The sequence below is a fragment of the Lepisosteus oculatus genome, unplaced genomic scaffold (genome assembly GCF_040954835.1).
Source record: "Lepisosteus oculatus isolate fLepOcu1 unplaced genomic scaffold, fLepOcu1.hap2 HAP2_SCAFFOLD_48, whole genome shotgun sequence".
NCBI lineage: Eukaryota > Metazoa > Chordata > Actinopteri > Semionotiformes > Lepisosteidae > Lepisosteus > Lepisosteus oculatus.
Genome location: NW_027168020.1, coordinates 1363327 through 1384335, shown reverse-complemented (window position 1 = coordinate 1384335; position 21009 = coordinate 1363327). Strand labels below are relative to the sequence as shown.

At 47.1% G+C, this 21009-nt stretch overlaps 9 non-coding genes across 9 annotated transcripts; 4 read left to right on the top strand and 5 right to left on the bottom strand.

The window, feature by feature from the left end:
- Positions 1-418: 418 nt before the first annotated feature.
- Positions 419-491, top strand: trnav-aac (transfer RNA valine (anticodon AAC)). The gene has a single exon. It is a non-coding gene; the product is annotated as a tRNA-Val (tRNA).
- Positions 492-1065: 574 nt separating this feature from the next.
- trnah-gug (transfer RNA histidin (anticodon GUG)) lies at positions 1066-1137 on the bottom strand. The gene has a single exon. It is a non-coding gene; the product is annotated as a tRNA-His (tRNA).
- Positions 1138-1338: 201 nt separating this feature from the next.
- On the top strand, positions 1339-1410 carry trnae-uuc (transfer RNA glutamic acid (anticodon UUC)). The gene has a single exon. It is a non-coding gene; the product is annotated as a tRNA-Glu (tRNA).
- A 451-nt stretch (positions 1411-1861) lies between these two features.
- trnav-cac (transfer RNA valine (anticodon CAC)) lies at positions 1862-1934 on the top strand. The gene has a single exon. It is a non-coding gene; the product is annotated as a tRNA-Val (tRNA).
- Positions 1935-2568: 634 nt separating this feature from the next.
- trnad-guc (transfer RNA aspartic acid (anticodon GUC)) lies at positions 2569-2640 on the bottom strand. Its single transcript has one exon. It is a non-coding gene; the product is annotated as a tRNA-Asp (tRNA).
- A 5926-nt stretch (positions 2641-8566) lies between these two features.
- Positions 8567-8640, bottom strand: trnat-agu (transfer RNA threonine (anticodon AGU)). The gene has a single exon. It is a non-coding gene; the product is annotated as a tRNA-Thr (tRNA).
- Positions 8641-11488: 2848 nt separating this feature from the next.
- trnav-aac (transfer RNA valine (anticodon AAC)) lies at positions 11489-11561 on the bottom strand. Its single transcript has one exon. It is a non-coding gene; the product is annotated as a tRNA-Val (tRNA).
- Positions 11562-17773: 6212 nt separating this feature from the next.
- LOC138230188 (U4 spliceosomal RNA) lies at positions 17774-17915 on the top strand. The gene has a single exon (XR_011186224.1). It is a non-coding gene; the product is annotated as a U4 spliceosomal RNA (small nuclear RNA).
- An 833-nt stretch (positions 17916-18748) lies between these two features.
- Positions 18749-18820, bottom strand: trnag-ucc (transfer RNA glycine (anticodon UCC)). Its single transcript has one exon. It is a non-coding gene; the product is annotated as a tRNA-Gly (tRNA).
- Positions 18821-21009: the final 2189 nt, after the last annotated feature.

Genomic DNA, 21009 nt, shown 5'->3' with positions numbered 1-21009 from the left:
CTGCACGTGTCACAACCTAAGGTGTGGTCATGAGACACCCATGGGGTGTTGTTCTGTTCTTGCTAATTGTTTCCTGCCCGTCGCAGGCAGGAGTCCATGCGAGGAAGATGCGCTGGACAGAGCTCAGAGGGCGCACCTGGGTGGCTTTCCTTCTGAGTGACGTTCCTGCAACACTCTCCCGCTACTCTTGGTGCGCTCATGCCGCAACACAGGAAGGCTGGAGCAGGTGGCTGTGGGCTCTGTGCACCGCCGAAATAGCTCAGCTGGGAGAGCGTTAGACTGAAGATCTAAAGATCCCGGGTTTCGGTGTTTTGTTTCATCGCGCCCTTTGTTCCTCTCTCCAGCGCCCCCTGCCTAAAGTGACGCGTCCCTTTCTCAGCCCGAAACGCAAGCGAGACACCAGCAGCAGTCCCTGCAGGTTTCCGTGGTGTAGCGGCTATCACGTTCGCCTAACACGCGAAAGGTCCCCGGTTCGAGACCGGGCGGAAACAGCCTCGTTTTGCACGCTCCTGTACTTCACAGAGGTATTGAGCGACCGGTCATTTGTTCCCAATGTATTTCAGGTGCCTTCATGCACTCTTGTACCAAACGCACGTTCCTTCTGTATGCGGAGCCGATCATTTGCAATTGGGCTGTGCCGACAGATCAGGACGAGCTCTGTCGGCTCAAAAGCAGCGCAGGACCTGCAAGAACAACAGAAAGATTAGCATCCAGCGGGGGCTTCTTAGTGAGCCCAAGATCTCATCAAGAATCGGCTCCAGCAACAGGGCTAGGCGCATTGTTCCATTCTCCGACCACTCTCGGTGTAAACAAGTCCCTCCTGGACTCTGCTTGAATTGCACTTTCCTGCGTTTGCTTTGGTGTAACTGGCTTCCCCTGCATGGGCGAATGTGAAGAAGATCCTTAGTAAGTCATTGAAGAAACCCGAGAAGAGGTCGGAGTGGTCTCTGTCGTTCATCAACGATCCAGTCAGGCAGTACTCCTCTGTAAAGCGCCGTTCGTTCACATCAATTGGCTTTTTTTTGCCTTCATTCGTGCAAGTAGTAAAAGCAGACGCCCCTATTCTGCCGTGACCCGGATTCGAACCGGGGTTGTTGCGGCCACAACGCAAAGTACTGACCACTATACGATCACGGCGAGTTACCGATACACACGTGGCAGGGCGGAAAAGGCTGTGCTCTCTTCGTGTGACATAATTCGGGAAAGTCCTGACGTTGCATTTCAACTGAGCCCCAGTATACATCGACCCTTCGACACTCTGAGTGACAACTCTCTTGCGTGTTTTCTCATATTTATGTAGTTTGCTTGCATGATGCCCGGAACAGCAGGGTTGTGCACTCCCATATGGTCTAGCGGTTAGGATTCCTGGTTTTCACCCAGGCGGCCCGGGTTCGACTCCCGGTATGGGAACGTGTCAATTTTGCCTCCTGCTTTCCAAAAGATCAGCACTGTGTACGAAGGAGCCGCATTAAAACTACTCAACGTGCAAAACGTGCGAGAAGAGGGGGCGCTTGTTTCCAGCCGAAACTTCTCGCGTGTGAGACGAGCTGACCATCGCTGCAGGAGGTGGGAGGGTCACTCTGGTAGACAGGGCTGACCTTCGGCAATAGGATTTATACTCTCCAAGATGATATTTGCACTTTCTGGAGAGGCGATTTTCTCCACTTCAGTAGCCCGATTTCGTCGATTGCGTGGAGAGGGCTGTAGAATGTGGCGCCGTCTTTCCTGCTCCGTCCATGACAGGCGTGCTGGTCTCTGGAGAGAGAGCACGGTCCATCAGCGCACCCCAATAAAGGCACTGGAAGCAGCTGAATCGCATTGGCGAAGCTCAGCACTGGGCCGCTGGGCACATCTGACCACAGTTTCCGTAGTGTAGTGGTTATCACGTTCGCCTCACACGCGAAAGGTCCCCGGATCGAAACCGGGCGGAAACAGACCAGACTTCTTCTGTCGCCACGCACAAAAGGGGATTGGGGATTCGCCTAGCGCTGTGATCGAACAGACCCACTCACCTCTTAGTGTGGCGGGATCTGCACAGTGCATGTCGCAGCGCATCCTGCTTTCACTTCAATGCGCGTCCTGATGTACCCCGGTCTCCCGCGTGACAGGTGGGGACAGGTGACAGGTCCACGTGACAGGTCCTATACTAACGAGGAAGACATCACTCTCTCCGACCCCCGGCATCGTGTCCCGACCCACCGTGCTGGAAGCCGACTCGTGCTGTGATTCCTTTACGGAGCAGAAATGACAACCGAGGAGCCGAGAGATCATTTCAGCATTTCGCGTCTGAACGGAAAACACAAACGACCAACTCGGAATGATTTGCCTTTGACGCTTATCAAAGCGTTCTTTGTGCATCGAACAGACCCACTCACCTCTTAGTGTGGCGGGATCTGCACAGTGCATGTCGCAGCGCTCCCTGCTTTCACTTCAATGTGCTTCCTGATGTCGAGTCGTGTGCCGTGCGGAGGCTCTGAAAGCGAGAGCAATGAAAAGGTGCACGACGCTGTGTTAGAAAACAGAGAAGTGAAAGGCAGTCCTTTCTCTAAGGAGGTAAAAGAAAAGCTACTCCCCGTCGGGGAATCGAACCCCGGTCTCCCGCGTGACAGGCGGGGATACTTGCCACTATACTAACGAGGAAGACATCACACGCTCCGACCCCCGGCATCGTGTCCCGACCCAGCGTGCTGGAAGGCGACGCGTGCTGTGATTCCTTTACGGAGCAGAAATGACAACCGAGGAGCCGAGAGATCATTTCAGCATTTCGCGTCTGAACGGAAAACACAAACGACCAACTCGGAATGACTTGCCTTTGACGCTTATATACCTCTTAGTGTGGCGGGATCTGCACAGTGCATGTTGCAGCGCTCCCTGCTTTCACTTCAATGTGCTTCCTGATGTCGAGTCGTGTGCCGTGCGGAGGCTCTGAGAGCGAGAGCAATGAAAAGGTGCACGACACTGTGAAATAAACATTAATAAACGCATATATAACGTCGAAAACACATCTAACACTAGGAGTATACAGCACTCTGCACAGTGTACGAAGTAAATTATTTTCGCAGTAATTAATTATATTTACTATATTTATTATACACGTGTAAATTAATTACTGCGAAAATAATTTACTTCGTACACTGTGCAGAGTGCCGTATACTCCTAGTGTTAGATGTGTTTTCGACGTTATATATGCGTTTATTAATGTCGTCGATTTTACGGTTGCAATTCGACGTTGATTATACGTCGAGGCGACGTATATATACGTATAGCCGTATTTTCGCCGTGAATATACGTATATTCGACGAATCAATGCCCACAGCTTGGCATACAAGGGTTTTGCGGAGGGGTCTTGCCACCTGCCTGAAAAAAAACAGTAAAATGTTTGAGTGCCTATAGAGTTTCTATTTTTATTTTCTTGAGAAAAGTTGATACCATTTCCTGGAAACCCCGTCCCCCATCAGTGCGCGGTGCCCGGGGAAAAATCTGTAGGGGGGCGTCTGAAATTCTGAGCGGGGGTGATATTTCGGTTGAAACGGAGCTGTACGGTGCAGCTACCCAAATGAAATCTCGCAGCTATGCCATTAATTAGTGCTTTATGATAGAAGATATCGACTAGCAATCTGGTATTTGCGATGAAGTTCAGTTTCACATTTTTCGTCACTCTCACTGGAGAGTATTGCCTGGAGCGAAAAGTACCATAAGCGTTCATTTTTGCAGCTACATGGACGTTCTGAATCGTTAAGAAAAAATGTTGTAAAACCAACAGAAAGCACAGACTGCTATAACTAGTCCTAGTTATATAACGATTTTAAGTATAATGATAAACTACTGCAAGGAATCGGTCCACCTGAGCAAACAGGATCGTAATGTTGACACTCAATAACGACACTGATATGTGCAGTTCCTGGACGGATAGCCCTCCTGCCCATCAAACAGACTGAGTGACTGTTCCTGTCATTTAGTGTTGTCTGACCATTGACAAAGTACAACTATTTTTTTAGGGCGCAAATTAAGTTAGGTAAATCTTTTTGCCCAAAACTGAAGGGGCAACATTCCCCCCTCCCCCCGTGATGCCAGGCCTGTCCCCATCCTATTCCATAATGTCATTATATATAATACCATACAACAGTGACCGATCCTTACTAACTACATGCGTTAAAATTGCACATCAGCTCATAGCAGGGGGCACATAGCCGCGATGTATTATCAATGTTATATTTCAACCATAATATCGACAACATTAATAAACGCATACGTTGAGAAAATATCGAACCCAACATATTTTCCGGTTATATACCACAATGCATTGCTAGTATTCGTTGGTCACAATTTTGGACACGTTTTTCAAACGTAGAAGTATATCCGCAAATATCTCAGCAATCCTCTTTTGACGAGTAAGTATGAACAATAATAATACTATCTGAATACATACAGATCTTTCTTAATATTATTTTGATTAAAATAGTACGTGAATAAGCAAAAAATGGCACATAAAATAGTGTGAATGGGGAAGATGACACAAAATCGTTTTGCCGTTTCTCTATTCTTATTCTATGTTGTACTTTCAAACTTTGGGTACTCTTTAATTAGGACAGACTTTATTGCTCAACTGCTATGATGCAAGCCAAATTTTATACATTTATTTCAGTTTTGAGCTTAGTAAACCGTTCACTTTTTAGATTATACTAAAGAAGATATTAATCATCATTTATTTGGGAAGTAATATTATATAATTTTCTCCTAGCTGCGGTGCTGAAGTCCCACCCTACATCAACAGAAAAAGAAATAAAGGAGCATGCAATGTGTTACTTGAAGAATGCATATGAAAGACAGGGGGCCAGGAGATCTGGACACTGAAAATAATAGGTTTTTGGTTCTAACTGTTAGGACAATTAGACAGGGTTTGCAAATAGTGGAAAAAAATCATCTTAACTTCCATTGTAATATTTTTTTTTCTTGGAAATATAGAAGTTGTACATTTTAAAATGTATATTTGAATCAAAATGTGGTTTTGAGTTAGTGTGTTAATGTAATTAGTTTTGTGTTTGTCATTACTATACTGTATATTGCCATGTTACCAGAATTTGTAGCTGAAGTTTAAGACTAGTTGTGTTTTTTTTATGATTATTGCCCATATGTTGATTGTTGATTGATTGTATACAATGTATAATTTGAAATACATATGTTTCAGGTGTGAATGTGTATTTTCAGAATACATTTCTAAATCTAATCATTGGCTTGGTTTACTTGTTTCTACACCTATAAAATCTATCTTTGATGTATAATAGACCTCTACCCATATACGTATAATAGACCTCTAAAGTTATACGTATAATAGACCTCTAACCATATACGTATAATAGACCTCTAAAGTTATACGTATAATAGACCTCTAACCATATACGTATAATAGTCCTCTAAAGTTATCCGTATAATAGACCTCTAAAGTTATCCGGAACTCCAACCATATATGTATAATAGTCCTCTAAATTTATCCGTATAATAGAACTCCAACCATTTATGTATAATGAACGTCTAAACATAGACGTATAATTGACGTATAACTTTAGACGTATATTAGAATTTCATTCTAGACGAATTGTAGACCACATTTAGACGTATAAGGTATGCGTTTAATAGACGTATATTATACGTCTTTTGCCCACTGGGTGGGCTCCAGATGCACATGGAAGCAATCAAGTGTTTCATCCGAGCTGTTTCAAAGACTGCCCAAGAGCTTTCCTTTCACAGAGGCGCAACGATTAATGATGGGGGTGCACCCTTCAATGCGCCTTACGACTCTAGGGAGTGATTGAGACGATTCGTAGCGTGTGCTCATTTCTCTCTATTCCCCGTGTTGCAGTGGTAGGATGACGTAAATTACTGCTTCGACACGTAACGCCATTATAATCACGTGCAGGAGCTGAGGGCTTTAGTTTTGTTTCGTTTTCCATGACGTTCGTAAGCGCGCAAATCAAAGGCAAGTCCTGCGTCTAACACGAACGTAAATGCTTTTGAAAGTGCAGTGTGGTGCAGCTTGTAAAATCCTTGTCCACATTTGTGGTTTGTTGATGTTTGTTCTGTCTGCCAAAGTTGCATTTTGACATCCGGACGGGGGGACTTTATCATTTGAACGTGAAGCCAGCCTTAAACCCTCTGAGGTGTGTCTGTCTGCCGGCACGTATCTTGTGAAAGGTTTTTTTTTTTTAACGGAGAGCAACTTTAAAAAGGTATCCGCAGCCACCTCGCAGTCCGTGTTTGATTATAGGAGGAATGCGGCGGCGGCGAGCTCGCATTTGTCGTGCTCGAGTGTTTAAGGCGATGGGATCGAAATGCGTTGGGGACTCCCCGCGCAGGTTCGAAACCTGCCGACTCCGGCGTCTGCCGCATGTCGCCTTGTGCCTGCGCGGCAGAGGCGAAGTGCCGCTTCTCCTTTCCTGGTACTATAACAACGCGAAATCGCTTGGACCTGCTGCCATGGACATCAATTCTTCAGATAACCACACACTTTGCCTTCGCACCTCTGGTGCTCTGCTTATGCCTTTGAAAACCTAATGAATAAAGCTGAAAGAACCGACACGATATGTAGGTGCTGGTAAAGCACGCAGTAAAGAACTGTTAACAGCAAGGGTTTCAGTGGGTTAACTGAGGAGAAGGCGTGATCGCTAATTGTTGACTTTTTATTTGGTGTTAGAAACACTCTTACTGTGCATGACGTGCAACAAATGTAGCCACAGAAATTGCATCACGCTTTCATGTATGCTATTGCAAACACCAACGTTGCCTAGATAGAAAACCGAAATAGCCGTGGGTTTGCTTGCTGGTCTGAAGGATCTCTCTTCGAATCTCTATCATTTGTCAATGGAAGTAAAAGGCGCTGCAATCTGATACGTTCAGAATCAAACCCGCAGCTGTTGTTCGACTTTATTTCTTGACTAATTACAACTGAGTGTCGCATGAGCAGTTACATAAACTTGTCTGGTATATTTGAACACAAATGCCGTTCTTCAATTAAAACTAACAGTACATTGTCAGGGACATTCAGTTCTATACAAACAAGAGACAGACAAGAGAATATTTCTACCGTTCATGTGGACTACGTGTTGACTTACTGATCGGAATAATTGAAAGGTTCGGGCTCATAGCCGATGCAGTGCGTGCTAATTAGAACAGCAACGCTGAGCTCTCAGCACCGTACTGAGCCCAGGTGTTTTTCTAAAGCTGTCAGGTGCAGTTCATTTACATGAAGGAAATCTCTTACTGGGTACGATTACAATGCAGTAAGTAGCACAGACTACTTAGGGAGCAGCCCGATGTGTTTAAAAATGACCCGAGCCAGGTAAGAGTCGAACCTACAATCTCCTGATTCGTAATCAGACGCCTTATCCATTGCGCCACTGGACCTGGTGTAACACTGCAGGACTGTAACCCAGTGAGCTCAGCCCTGCAACTAGTAAAATATTACCCCCGGTCCATTCTTTTCCAAAAGTGAGAAACACCTGTTTTCTACATGTTGTCTGTTTTAAAACCATATCTCTTTAAACCAAACCAAAGAGTTTGTCTTTTGCACTGCTATTCTGATTCATTTCGATTTCAAAGAAAAAAAAAACATTACCTTCCAAAGCATCATAAAATTGTCCCTTCTTCCAGACTCTACTTCTCTCTTGTAGTAGTACAGCAGACCTTTCCAGGTGAGCAGATCACAGAGTCCGAAATGAGCTTCCTCAATCAAGCAAAGTACCTGAACATGACTCTGTCATCATAAAAGCGCCCCTGTAATAAAGAAATTAAATCCGAAATCAAGAGGGCAGTTGCCTACTGAAATACAAGAAGTCATCAATTTTAACCTAGCAACACATTAAAGGCTGCATCTATACAAGTACGATTCTAGAAATGCTCACCAGATTACGTTTTAAGAAGGAACTGTGCCTCAGGTTCCGCCGAGATCTTAACTCGGATGGCAGGATTCAGAGTCCGGAGTGCGGACTGATGGCGCACGGAGGGTCCATATACTGTGGATCCCTCAGTGATCTTCCGCGTATTCAAACCACCAGCGTGTGACTCCCCTGTCCCCGTGACCTCATTGGTCTGCTCTCTCCTCTGTGCAGCCGAGCCCGACTCACGGTAAAGTGAAAAAAAATATGCCCTCAACGTGAGATTTAGTCTGGAGCGAGGATAGATGTTACCTTTTTATCATTGAACAGGATGTATGTGATGTGGCGACTAGGTTCAATTTTGTATCCTCTTTAAAAGATTAAGGACTGGGGTGAGCGTGATTTACCAGCTAAGAACCCGACGTGCGCACCGTTTAAGCTGCATAGACTCGGTCGTTTAACTCTTCTCCATTAGTAGGGTTAAGGTTAAAGAAAAAAACATTGCTGACTTCTTTTTTTTTTGCCAGCCGCTAGCGCTGATTAGCAAGGTTTGTATTTCATGTTTTGCAAGTTGCATCCATTTTAAGAAAAACAAGTCGCGTTAAAGACAGGAAATGAATACTTGCATTTAATTAAGTCTAGCCGTAGGCGGTTGTCCATAATGACCAGTACTGTTCAAGAAGACAGAACAAAGAAGGCACCGCTGGGATTCGAACCCAGGATCTCCTGTTTACTAGACAGGCGCTTTAACCAACTAAGCCACAGTGCCCCGGGAGTGTTGTCCTTTTGCACTTGGACACACCTTTAGAAAAACATTTTGTTAGGCATTCTGCCTCAGCCTAAACACCTATAGCTTGCAAAGCGCATGCTATTAGACAGGCACCTCTGCAAGACCTTAAGAGTCTCTTAAACTAGTGATAGTAAGGTGTTCCCAATGGGTGATGTTCGGCTTTCAAATCATCTCATCCGTGGAAGCGCCGAGATGCAGCTGTTTAAGGCTTAGAAGCAGCTGACTGTTTCACTACCTAGCTGATCACTGTCAGTCAGGGAGCTTAGAGGTGAAAAGCCTGTCTGAGAGACAATTCGCCATCGATCAGTTCAATATGTTCCGTACCAGCTCGGCGCACCCGAGATCATCTTGGTAGCCGTGTAGCTCAGATGAGTGAGAGCTTGTGTGTATTTACCACCGTGATTGGATGCCGGCCCTTCTCAGGTCACAGTAAACCTTCTGCTCAAAAAAAGTGAGGTAAAACCTCACTCTGCACAGTAAAACCTAAAAAAGTGAGGTTTTATTTAATCTCTGACCAAGGGAAACGTTTCATTTTTTCAAAGAAATGTTTGTTAAAAAATAAAGTCATAGTTCCATGGGATTCAATCATAGACCGTGTGACATGGAAGTCAGGAACCTAACCCACTAAAGCACTACAGAAACATTATCGACAGACAATGTACAGCGTGTACTATTCTTGTGTTGCGGTACATGAATATAATTATATCGTTATTAATTTCTAATTTATAACTTTATTAACTTTATAAATTAACTTTATAAATTTATTAACGTTATTAATTAATTTCACGACGCACAGACAGAGCGTAGGGAGCCGCCGCCTGCAAACACAGCTCCAGGCAGGACTCCGCTCTGCAGGAGCCGCAGAGCAGAGGAGATGGGGGCAGCTTAGCTCCTGTGCAGAGACCTGAGCTGTTGTTGCTGCGGACGCTGTCTTTTCTGCACTCGGGGTAGGAGTGAATGTTGAGTTGCCCTTAGAAATGAAGCAGAGCACTTCAACGGCACGGGTGTGTGTGTGTGCGCCCTGGTGATTCTGGGAGACAGATCGAACCTGGGCTAAAAGAGAGGAGGCTTAGCCCTCTTCCATTTACTAGTTCAAAGTTGTACAACCCATTTGTATCTGCTAGGCGGCGCAGTCGTCGTGCACAAAGAACGCTTTGAAAAGCGTCAAAGGCAAGTCATTCTGAGTTGGTCGTTTGTGTTTTCTGTTCAGACGCGAAATGCTGAAATGATCTCTCGGCTCCTCGGTTGTCATTTCTGCTCCGTAAAGGAATCACAGCACGCGTCGGCTTCCAGCACGGTGGGTCGGGACACGATGCCGGGGGGTCGGAGAGAGCGATGTCTTCCTCATTAGTATAGGACCTGTCACCTGTCCCCACCTGTCACGCGGGAGACAGGGGTACATCAGGACGCGCATTGAAGTGAAAGCAGGATGCGCTGCGACATGCACTGTGCAGATCCCGCCACACTAAGAGGTGAGTGGGTCTGTTCGATAACAGCGCTAGGCGAATCCCCAATCCCCTTTTGTGCGTGGCGACAAAAGAAGTCTGAAGTCCGTTTCCACCCGGGGACCTTTCGCGTGTGAGGCGAACGTGATAACCACTACACTACGGAAACAGTGGTCAGATGTGCCCAGCGGCCCAGTGCTGAGCTTCGCCAATGCGATTCAGCGGCTTCCAGTGCCTTTATTGGTGTGCGCTGATGGACCGTGTTCTCTCTCCAGAGTCCAGCACGCCTGTCATGGACGGAGCAGGAAAGGCGGCGCCACATTCTACAGCCCTCTCCACGCAATCGACGAAATCGGGCTACTGAAGTGGAGAAAATCGCCTCTCCAGAAAGTGCAAATATCATCTTGGAGAGTATAAATCCTATTGCCAAAGGTCAGCCCTGTCTACCAGAGTAACCCTCCCACCTCCTGCAGCGATGGTCAGCTCTGGCCGCCTGGGTGAAAACCAGGAATCCTAACCGCTAGACCATATAGGAGCGCACAACCCTGCTGTTCCGGGCATCATGCAAGCAAACTACAGAAATATTAGAAAACACGCAAGAGAGTTGTCACTCAGAGTGTCGAAGGGTCGATGTATACTGGGACTCAGTTGAAATGCAACGTCAGGACTTTTCCGAATTATGTCACATGAAGAGAGCACAGCCTTTTCCGCCCTGCCACGTGTGTATCGGTAACTCGCCGTGATCGTATAGTGGTCAGTACTTTGCGTTGTGGCCGCAACAACCCCGGTTCGAATCGGGGTCACGGCAGAATAGGGGCGTCTGCTTTTACTACTTGCACGAATGAAGGCAAAAAAAAGCCAATCGATGTGAACGAACGGCGCTTTACAGAGGAGTACTGCCTGACTGGATCGTTGATGAACGACAGAGGCCACTCCGACCTCTTCTCGGGTTTCTTCAATGACTTACTAAGGATCTTCTTCACATTCGCCCATGCAGGGGAAGCCAGTTACACCAAAGCAAACGCAGGAAAGTGCAATTCAAGCAGAGACCAGGAGGGACTTGTTTACACCGAGAGTGGTCGGAGAATGGAACAATGCGCCCAGCCCTGTTGCTGGAGCCGATTCTTGATGAGATCTTGGGCTCACTAAGAAGCCCCCGCTGGATGCTAATCTTTCTGTTGTTCTTGCAGGTCCTGCGCTGCTTTTGAGCCGACAGAGCTCGTCCTGGTCTGTCGGCACAGCCCAATTGCAAATGATCGGCTCCGCGTAGAGAAGGAACGTGCGTTTGGTACAAGAGTGCATGAAGGCACCGGAAATACATTGGGAACAAATGACCGGTCGCTCAATACCTCTGTGAAGTACAGGAGCGTGCAAATCGAGGCTGTTTCCACCCGGTCTCGAACCGGGGACCTTTCGCGTGTTAGGCGAACGTGATAACCACTACACTACGGAAACCTGTAGTATTTGCTGCTGGTGTATCGCTTGCGTTTCGGGCTGAGAAAGGGACGCGTCATTTTAGGCAGGGGGCGCTGGAGAGAGGAACAAAGGGAGCGATGAAACAAAATGCCGAAACCCGGGATTGAGCCAAGGATCTTTAGAACATACTCTCACGAATCGTTAGAATATGTGCGTTTGATCATCAATTGCGTAACAACCACATTCGTTCGACTTGAGCCATCAAGCTCATAGTTTTCAAATCTTGAAAGCTGTCATTGAGCACATCATAGTCTGCAGTACGCCCCGTAACTTGCGTACTTCAACAGAAAGAAGAGCAGACAGCTCCATAAATATGCGAGGCGCAGAGAGTGCAAGGCGAGCCGCACACGTTTCGGTGGCTGAGAGAGGGCAGTTTTTGCTTCTGCATTTCCCAAGTAAGGACGCATGACAACAAGCGATTGCGGTGCTCATTTACGACATAGTGGTGATGAGTTTTCAGTACGTGTTCTTTTGAACGAGCAATGAGGTTGCTGCCTTGGACAGCTGACTGCACGCTCTCATTGTGCCACGTGATGAGTATTCACCAGGCTCGTTCAGTCATTAGTCACATTCCATCATTTGCCATAAGCAGATGCTGCAAGGTGATGTGGATATCAGTTCCCAGTCACGAGGACAAAAAGAGCACACAAGGGCTCAGCCGGGAGTTGAACCCGGGACCTCCCACACCCTAAGTGAGAATCATACCCCTAAACCAATGAGCCACAGCAGCACTTTCTATTTTATCCTGTCAGCGAGCTTGAGGACGGGGGAGAGGCGTCATTCGCTCGTCCAGTCAGACCTTCATCAATAAGTCAAGAAAGCCGCAATTACACGACTGCCTTGCAGACGAAGGGCAGTGAACTGCACCCGGTAAGAGGGGAACAAGCGGCACTAGGCGACACCGAGGTATGAGCCCCAGCGAGGGGGGTTAGCTTGCATGGTACGGCGCTCGCTTTGCATGCGAGAGGTAGCGGGATCGTTTCCCACGTCCTCCAGGTGTGTGCTTAGAGCTTGATGTGCCGGAAGGTGTCCTTTAGCCTGTGGTCACACCTTGCATGGAGAGCGTCATGCAGCTGTCAATCATTTCACAGCCACGCCCCCTCTTCATCTTCTCTCTGCCTTAAGCGTCTCCGCCACTCTCTCTTGACATTTCATGTCAGCATGTCAGAAGTCCGAGTGACGTTTTTAATGGCTGAGTGAGGGCACGATGCTGAAGCAGAGAGGCCACTTCAGCCAGAGAGACTTGTGCTAGGTGAGATCTGAAAAACAGACTCGCAACAGAAACAGACCAAAAAAGTATCGGTGAGATCAAAAGGCAAATGCAACATCCAGCAGAGGGCGTCTGAAGATTAGGGAACGGGCGACTGAAATCCATATGAGGCAAACTTTCCGGCTGTGCACTGCAGCTGGCCTCGTTGGCGTAGTTGGTAGCGCATCAGTCTCTTTATCTGAAGGTCCTGAGTTTGATCCTCACACGGGGCATGGCTGCTTGCTCTTTTCAAACACTTGCGGCAACTGTTCGCTCATAACCACGTCTGGAATGCGTGACCTTTACACGGGGGAGAAGCAACGCCGCATCCCTTTTCTAAAGAACATTCATATTCAGAAATAAGTCAAGAAATTTGCCATTACTTTTGCTGTCAGCCTGCCCATGTTGCCAAAGAAAGATTCACTCGGCGTCAACATGACAGAACAGCGATCACTTGAAAACACTGTTCCACACTCCGTAAGCAAGAACTTCAGTGTTTGCAGTCACCCGATATGCCGATAGTCAAAGGAGCACAAAACACGAAGCGTCAAAAGACAAGATGAGTTGATGGAAAGAGCGTTGAATTGATGAGCACAAAAGTTCAGCTCGTACAATAGGCAACGAAGGTCCCGGCATCATCATCGCACTTGAAAGGACTGCCTTGCAGACTAAGGGCAGTGGGAGGTTGCTGTTTTGAGATGGAGGCATTGGGATGGTGGGCCGAGATCTATTCTTCTTAAGGAATTCTTAAGTATTGTTGCCTCCGATCAACAGATCCTCAGTTTTCTCAGAGTTGAGTTACAAAAAGTTTTCACACATCCAAGTCTTTCCTTCATTAATGCATTTAACTAAAGTGATAATAGAAGAGTTGTCATTTGGTGGAAACAAAATGTTTATTTGAGTGTCATCAGCATATGAATGAAAGTTCATATTATTTTTTCTTATTATCCTACCTAGCAGCAGCATGTAGAGAGAGAGAGCAATATTGGTCCCGGCACTGATCCATCTGGTACCCCAAATTGAACTGGTGACGTTGATGAAGCAGTACAATTATTAGATATTTGAACATAATGAAAACGATGAGTAAAATGTGAAGTAAACCACTGAAGGACGGTTCCAGATAAGCCAACCTCAAACTCAAGCCTGTGTAACAAAACAGAGAGGTCAACCGTGTCAAAGGCAGCTCTAAGATCTAGAAGCACAAGCACTGTTGCATTCCCCGCATCAGTAGCTAAGAGAATATCATTTACGACTCTCGTTAATGCAGTTTCAGAAACCAGACTGAAATTTCTCAATTATATTATTTGAATCCAGATACGATTGACGTTGGGCAACAACTATTCTCTCAAGACTTTTAGATTGAAATGGGACCTTTGAGACAGGCCTGTAGTTGTTAAGAACTTGTGGATCCAAATTTGACTTCTTAAGGAGCGGTCTAACAACTGCTACCTTAAATTGATCAGGTACAACACCTGACGCAAGCGATGCATTCATCATACTAATTATAGGTCCTGCCAGTCCTTCGAGGGAATCTTTGACTAGCTGAGTGGGGATGGGATCTAGCGAACAGGTGGTTGACTTTGTCTTACGTCTGTGTTCATGAGTCCACCATAAGAAGAAATCTGAACAGGAGTGGTGATCATCCGAGGTCACCACGGAGGAAACCACTGCTCTCCCCAACAAAAAAACCACCACTGCCCCTCTCAAGTTTGCTAAAGACCACATGGATGTTCCACAGCAACTCCTGGAACAATGTTCTGTGGACAGACGTGACAAAAGTTGAACTTGTTGGTAAATGTGCACAGCGTTATGTTTGGAGATAACAAAACACTGCATACCAACTCCAAAACCTCATCCCACCTGGGAAGCATGGCGGAGGCTGTACGGCTTGCAATCATCGAGGGACCGATGAATTCCAAGATGTATCAGGAAATTCTACAGCAGAATGTCAGGGTGTCTGCCTGTGATCTAAAACTCGAAAGACGCTGGGTCATGCAGCATGACAAAAATAAAGGAGTACATCAACAACAGAGTGGCTGAAACAGAAGAAATTCCGTATTTTGGGATGGCCAAGTAAGAGTCCTGACCCCAATCCCATTGAAGTGCTGTGGCATGATCTGAAGCAGGCCGTTCAGCGCAAGACATCCCAAAAATATACATGAACTGAAACAGTTTTGCATAGAGGAATAGGCCAAAATACCTCCTAACCGCTGCTCAGGTCTGACCAGCCGCTACAGAAAGTGGGGGTTGAGGTTTTTGTCAATAAAGGAGGTTCCACTAGCTCCTTAATATAAGGGTTCACGTACTTTTTCCATCAATGACCTTGATTGTTTAAAACATTTGTTAAAACAGCAATGTCAAATGTTGGGCGTGTGTTGTTTGTTAAATCAGACTCTCTTTATTGATTATTATGACTTAGATAAAGATAAGATCACATGTTAGGAGCCATTCATGCAGAAATCCACATCATTCCGAAGGGCTGTTTACAAAAGTTTTTCTTCCAACTGTATGTGAGAGAAAAGCAGAGCCGCTCACTGAGTAAGGTGGGGTTGTAGCTTCGCAAATTGCAAGGACATTTGTACTCTCAAAAGGGGACAGGAGCACCCCAGATGGGACTCGAACCCACAATCCCTGGCTTAGAGTGCCAGTGCCTTAGCCATTAGGCCACTGCGCCACACTGGGTGAGGTTGATCACGCTGATGAAGAGACAGTTTTTTTTTCCTTTGCTTTTTCAAAGGGATCCCCAAAAATAAGGGAAGTTAGGCAGCAGAAGGTTTACTGTGACCTGAGAAGGACCGGCATCCAATCACGGTGGTACACACACACACGCTCTCAATCATCTGAGCTACACGGCTACCAAGATGATCTCAGGTGCGCCGAGCTGGTACGGAACATATTGAACTGATCGACGGCGAATTGTCTCTCAGACAGGCTTTTCACCTCTGAGCTCCCTGACTGACAGTGATCAGCTAGGTAGTGAAACAGTCAGCTGCTTCTAAGCCTTAAACAGCTGCATCTCGGCGCTTCCAAGGAGAGATGATTTGAAAGCCGAACATCGCCCATTGGGAACACCTTACTATCACTAGTTTAAGAGACTCTTAAGGTCTTGCAGAGGTGCCTGTCTAATAGCATGCGCTTTTCAAGCTATAGGTGTTTAGGCTGAGGCAGAATGCCTGTTAACAAAATGTTTTTCTAAAGGGGCCTCGCACTCTTTTCCAAGCAATGGTCACCATCCCCACCGAGTGTCACAATGTAGTCATGTCCTAGGACGTCACCTGTTAGTCTCCATTTGTCTGCCACCAACACTTTAGGTTACGGGGTCACAACCGCACCCCGGAGCGCAGAGGAGCCGTTGGCGTTCTGGTGGCGCAGATTGGGCTGAAGGTGGGGCGCTTGAATCTCGCTGTTGGAGGCCGTCTGAAACTGACCCAAGCCTTTCCCTTGAATTAAATGTAAATAAGATATGAACCCCAGATGCACATGGAATCAATCACGTGTTTCCTTTGAGCCGTTTCAAAGACTGCTCCAGAGTTTACCTTGCACAGATGCGCAAAGATTAATGATGGGGGTGCATGCTTCCAGGCGCCTTACAACTGTAGGGACTGATTAGAGACAATTCGTAGCGTGTGTTCGTTTCCATATACGCCCCGTGTTGCAATGGTAGGATGAAGTCAAATACGGCTTGGACGTGTAACGGCATTCTATCCAACTGCAGGACTTGAGGGTTTTTTTGTGCTTTGTTCTGTTTTCGTTGACATCGCATTCGTAAGAGCGTCAAAAAAAGGTAATTCCAGCATATAACAGCCAGCCTTAAGTCCTCTGAGGCGCATTTGTCTGCTAGCATGCTATTGTGAAAGTTCAAATTTGGACAAACACAATCTGTGGCGTTTAGCGTGACATAGTCTTGCAGGCATCGTGCTGTCTCACTGCAATACTATACCACTGGAGGAAACAGTCCATCTGGCCATGAAACTCATTTGAACGTCTAGCTACAGCAACTAACAATATCATGATTTATTCAGGATGTGTGGAATCAGAACATCCCGGAGACAGCTTCCGAAATCGTGAGCATTCTCTGGTGGTGTCCTGCTGGGATCCTGTGGGCGTGTGTTGGTGGTATAGTGGTGAGCATGCAAAAGCCACTGCATTGGCCAGGAATCGAACCCGAGCCTCTTACTTGGCAGGCAAGAATTCTTCCACTGAACCACCAATGCTCAATACCTGTACCTTCAAAAAAGACGCTTTTTTGGTGCTCTGTTCAAAAAGCGTCGACATCTGTTTCCAGCTGCAAAATGCCATCCGCAGACACTGAAGAATTTATTTATTTAGACACCGCTCAGAATCCCCTGTAAGATTCTCCCTCAGTTCCTTTGAGCAGTGTTTTACCTCTTTCAAAAGGCTTCACTTTCCTAGTCACATTCCAAGGCTCATCGAACCCGGGCTGTTTCCTCCAGCGGTATAGTATTGCAGTGAGACAGCACGATGCCTGCAAGACTATGTCACGCTAAACGCCACAGATTGTGTTTGTCCGTTCGTGTCAGTCGTCCTGCAGCCACGGGAAGTGGGACACAAACATGCTGCAATGCTTTCAAGACGTTAGGATTTGTTTGTGTAACATCCGAGAAGAGTACTTGTGGCTTGAATGTGAACTGTACGTGCCCGCCCCCTTTCCTCTGTAGTGCATGAGTTCCTCCCGGCACGCCCTTCGTCATTGTTCTGTCATCTTGTATTTAAAGGGTTGTATTTCTGCTGCTGAAAATAAGCAACGGTTTTCTCACAACGCCCTTTGTTCCCAACGGAGCCCTTGTCTGTCATGAAATTCTTCAAAACCTCAAGCTAGAAGAAGAAGAAGACGACAAATATGAAGCGTTACCGCAACGACATGCCATGAGACGATCGATAACGATTTCCATAGGATCCCCGCGGTTGCCTGGCAACCGTCAGCTTTGCGCAGTGGCAGTATCGTAGCCTGTGAGGTTTAGCCGAGGCGCGATTATTGCTAGTTGAAAACTTTTCCCAATACCCCGCTTCCGCCGGTTTGCAATACAATCGGCGAAAGCAATTTTTGATAGTCTCGTCAGAGACTGAGCAAGGTGTTTAAAGACAGATTTGGTCATGGTGACATCATGGTAGAAAGAAACGAGCTTGTTACGTCTCAACAGAAACGCTCTTTAGCTCTTTCAGCGTTATGCAGAGAACAGCGTCTGTCGAGATCACTTTTGAGTTAGCGCGAAACGCCGTGTGCTGTCAGTTTGATTTCATATTGCTCGTAGCGGCGCCCGGCTTTTGTCTGTCAAAAGTTAGGTTGCGCTTCTTCATGCTGCATCGTCGGCATGAGTGGAGCTTTTTAAACGTCTGTACTTACTGCGCCCCATAAGAAATGGTTTGTCCCCGTTCAAAAGAGATTGTGCGATGTCCTGCAGCGTTCGCAAAGCAAACCTTTGACAGTTTGAAAAGAGGAATTTATTCTGCTTCCTGTGCGTGCAGTAGTTACAAAGTTGAACGTCTTTACACGATCTGCTGCAGTTTTCAGTGGGCGGGCTTTGTCAGATGGCTTGGAAAAACGCACTGAGACATCATGAGCAGTGTCCTGCATGTTTTCTGTGTATAGCTGTCTTTTAACGCATACAGAATTCATTCGAAATCATTGATTTCTCCAATTAACAAGGGTCCCTTTTTGAACCTGCCAGAAGCATTCTTTCAATGTAACAGATTTACTCCGGGGAAAGGCAGCATGACATTGAGAGTAGCTCAAGCTTTCAGCACCCGTATCGGACTGCGTGTATGCAGACACCGCTCAGAATCCCCTTTAAGATTCTCCTTCAATTCCGTTTTGCAGTGCTTTGGCTCTTTCAAAAGGCTTCACTTTGCTATTCACAATCCAAGGCTCATGACAGCATTTAAAACCAATCGCCACTGCGTTGGCCGGGAATCGAACCCAGGTCAACTGCTTGGAAGGCAGCTATGCTCACCACTATACCACCAACACACACCCGCAAAAGCCCTGCAGGACACCACCAGAGAATGCTCACGATTTCGGAAGCTGTCTCCGGGACGTGCTGATTCCACAAATCCTGAATAAATCATGATATTGTTAGTTGCTGTAGCTAGACGTTCAAATGAGTTTCATGGCCAGATGGACTGTTTCCTCCAGCGGTATAGTATTGCAGTGAGACAGCACGATGCCTGCAAGACTATGTCACGCTAAACGCTACAGATTGTGTTTGTGTTGGACAGTTGGACCCTACAGCTGGACCCTCATAGACAACCTGAATAGCTTATTCAGAAGCAGTGCTGGACCGGGAACGAACCAGCTTCTTCCCAGGCACAAGAGTGACTTGTGAGGACTCGCGGTCCCACTCTGTGCATAGAGACTTTCTACCAGCCAGCCGGACTGCTGGTAGATCCCCTCGGAGCAACGACTGCCCTGCGTGGATGTCTAGACAAGGACCGGAGGTCTGTAATAGCTTTGAGGAGCTGTGTCAGGCAATGATCGGAGAATTTTCGGCTTTTATCGATCCCATAGCTGCCGTGGCCGCTGTGCACCATATTAAGCACGAAAAAGCTGAAGCCCCTCGCGACTATTATCAGAGGCTTAGGCGCACTTATTTTGCAGGGCGGAATGAAGAGGGTTGCGAAGAGAATGTGAATTTCAAAGGTTTATTCATTGCTAATCTGCATCCCTCAGTCAGGAAAATGATTGTGATGCACACTGATGCAAAAGCGATGAAAATGGCTGACATTAGAAGGTTGGCTCAAAAAGCCTGGGGAGCTGAAGTCTCTGCTTCCTCAGAGCGAAAACCTGCTAAAACGGCCGTGTTCGCCACTAAAGCCAGCAGGGTTGACGACTCGCCTCAGCTCGAGGCAGCTGAGGTTCCTGAGCTCGCTAAGCCCCGGCGCAAAATAGGCAGGCAGGACCGCACTAAGCGTCAGAGCCACCGTGAGCGCTACGGGGAAGGCAAGGGCTCAGGCAGAGTCTATCATAAGACTGGACGAAGGGAGTCGACTGCAGCCCGCCTGGCCAGGCTTGAACAAGCCCTGCCTGAGAGATCAGGACAGGGTAAACCTTCCGCACCGAATGCCGGAAGTGTGAATGAGCTTAGGGGGACCACGCCCCTTCTCACTGGAGGAGGCGGGGATCCGTCCCAAGCCCCTCCCTCAGTCTATCTGATTGGGTGGGAGGGTTCCTGCCTGGAAGAAGGCTGTGACTCTGAGTTGGGCGCTGACCCCGCCCCTGAAGTCAAAGAAGAGGCAGGCTTCCAACAATTCTTAGGGAATCTCAGCCAGAAAGGCAAAGCAAGGCGTATTTATATCAAGGTTTCTCTTGAAAACGTCTTAGATAGAGAAGCACTGATTGACACTGGGGCTGAAATTAGTTTGATGTCAGCCGATCTACTCAGCGAGCTCAAACGAGTAGCGAAAGGAAAAGGCATCAGACTTAAGGTAGAACCGTGTAAGATAGATATTTCCAGCTATACCCAGGATCATGCCAGGATCACACACCGAGTGTGGGTGGCACTTAGCTTCGGGCCAATGAACGTGGTGCATCCTGTTTACATCTCTAGGTTTAAAACAGAGCCACTACTCATTGGCCAAGACCTGCTTGACAGGCTGGAGCCTCTGGTGGACTGCCAGCGTGGAAAATTGTGGGCTCAGGTCAAAAACCCTAAGCCTGTTGCACAGCAAAAAGGGGGATTCAGTGGTTATGCTGTGATCACACAGTGCCCACTGAACACTATAGCTGAGTTGGAGGTTCCTCCTGGTTCCTCTGGACGAGAATAAATGTCTCTTCTTGCTTTCCAAAACTACAGGGAAGTCCTGCCCAGGCCAGCACTCCCACGGTCTCCCAACTACAGGAGCAGTGCTCCAAGCAGCTGCTTGACCCGCCAGGTAAAGCACACCCCCTTTTCATCCCTGAAGAAGAGTGGATCTCCCTGTCCGGTAATGAATGGGAGTCCTTTCTGTGCACCCTGGTACCTCAGGGGGTCCAGGAATACCACCCCATGGTGGTGGGAGGGGGTCCAGGTGGCAGAAGTGCAGGTTGATGATGTAATTCTTAGCCTCAGCTCTGAGAAGTCCATAATCAGTGAAGGTCTGTTCGAGGACCTGTCGCCAAGCTGTCAAGTGACCCTGGTGACGCAGTCACAGGTTCTGTGGTGGGCACCCCCATCTCATAGG